Raw genomic sequence first — 2,371 nt, 5'->3', positions numbered from 1 at the left:
GTGTCTTTAGTTACGTGCTACCAGCCATTAGCTAACGATACCCTGTGTCTTTAGTTACGTGCTACCAGCCATTAGCTAACGATACCCTGTGTCTTTGGTTACGTGCTACCAGCCATTAGCTAACGATACCCTGTGTCTTTGGTTGCATGCTACCAGCCCATTAGCTAACGATACCCTGTGTCTTTGGTTGCATGTTAGCAGCCCATTAGGTAACGATACCCTGTGTCTTTGGTTGCATGCTACCAGCCCATTAGCTAACGATACCCTGTGTCTTTAGTTGTGTGCTACCAGCCCCTTAGCCAATGGTACCCTGTGTAGCCGGTAAGCTACGCTGTCTGTTTTTTTCTTCTTCTTTAAACATGTTAGTAGAAAGAGAAAAAATACTGATCACCGATCCTGCTCTTGATTTCAATAGTATTTAATGTCCTCTGTTCTGTTCTGTCCTTGTCATGTCATTGTCTTCCAGTTGCTTTGGATTAATCTTTATTTGGTTTTCCACTCTCGTTTTGTGTCTTGCTCATCATCCGTACGTGAAACTAGATTTTCTGGTTAACTAAATGATACACCTGAACCTGCTTGTTCTTGCTTATGGGGTCCAGAAATCCTGTTCCTGCCTCAGCCCTCGGCCAGCCTTGACACACATCTCAGCCTTTGCTTTTTTTTGGCCTGTCAAGTTACAATAACATTAAAACCGCTTCACAAGCCTAAATTTAAGCAACTGAACTGTATAACTCACTGAATTATTCACAAAGAAAATATGGCTAAGTCAATTCACATAAACGTGCCAAAATATGACCAATAATGTTGCCTTCTGTGGGCTTAATTGCTAGCTAACCACCGCTAACCCATAGACGGCCCCTTATTGTGCGTTCCAGTTACCACGGAACTCGGAGCTGGGAATGACGTCACACCCAAGTTGAAAGCATTCCATTTACAAGTCAAATTTTTATTGTTTTCATTAGCGCTAGCCAGGTTAGCAATACCAGTTGATATCAACGCATTAATAATAATAATAATAATCTTTATTTGTAGAGCACTTTTCAAAAACAAGTTACAGAGTGCTTTAACAAGTGTAAAGACAATAATATCCAAGAGACAATACAAAAAGACTTTTCAGGCATGGAAACATTGAAAGACTAAAATACAGCTAAATATAAAATTTTCAAAATAAAATAAAAGGGATAAAGTAAAGTCAAACAAGATCGGGAAATGCTCTCCTATAAAAGTATGTTTTAAGAAGGGACTTAAAAGAGTTGACTGACTCAGCTGACCTGATTTCCTCGGGCAGGCTGTTCCAGAGCCTCAGTATTATGCTGTTATCAACATGTCCACAGATAGAAGTTGGACAGGACTGTGTGCACAACTGATTTAGTGAGACGCAAATCAGAAGCACAGGGGCGACTGTGGCTCAGTGGTAGAGCGGTTGCCTGCCAATCGGAAGGTTGCCCTGCAGTCCCATGTCGAAGTGTCCTTGGGCAAGACACTGAACCCCGAGTTGCCCCCGGTGCTGCGCATCGGTGTGTAAATGTGTGTGAGGGTATATCTGATGAGCAGGTGGCACCTTGTACGGCAGCCTCGGCCACAGTGTATGAATGTGTGTGAATGGTGAATGTTCCCTGTAGATGTAAAAGCGCTTTGAGTAGTTGTTAAGACTAGAAAAGCGCTTTATAAATACAGCACATTTACATTTAGTTAAAAGCACAAAAGTGTTTCTGACTTTAGTACATATGGACATTAGGATAAATGAAGCAGGTGATTTAACATCATCATTCATTTTTACAGTTTAGCAACAAAACAAAATGCTGCGGGAACATTACTAGGTTTTTTCATGTTGGTTTTGAGTAGTTCGTGTCCCCACTAACCTGGAAAACATTTTAAAAGTTAGTGAATACAGCGTGTCTGGGGAATAAATTTCCTGCAGCAGGAAGTGAGGCAGACGGACAGCTTCTGGGGTCAGATTAACAGTAAATTAATTAAATTCAGTGCCCATAACACTATTTTCCAAGCCACTGTAGCTGTCATATTCCAGGACCCGTGTGTGCGTGTGAGTTTCCATGATTAATCAGCCGTTACATAGCAGTGGTGGGCTGCCGCGGAAAAGATTTATATAGCAGAAACACTTCCTTGAATTTGGGTATAAGGGCACTCGCAAACATCACAAACATAGACACACACACACAGTACTATAGCTGGAGATGATTTCATGTTAATTTTAACGTACACTGCTACATGTAAATTCTGCTAATTTCCTCCTTTTCTCCTTCTATCTTAAGGAGAGAACAGGACAGTTCTGTCTGAATCCTGAAAGTTATTGTCTGGCTAATGATTAACAGTGTGTGTGTGTGTGTGTGTGTGTGTGTGTGTGTGTGTG

The sequence above is a fragment of the Etheostoma spectabile genome, chromosome 15 (assembly GCF_008692095.1).
Source record: "Etheostoma spectabile isolate EspeVRDwgs_2016 chromosome 15, UIUC_Espe_1.0, whole genome shotgun sequence".
Taxonomy (NCBI): Eukaryota; Metazoa; Chordata; class Actinopteri; order Perciformes; family Percidae; genus Etheostoma; species Etheostoma spectabile.
This window is presented reverse-complemented; position numbering follows the sequence as displayed.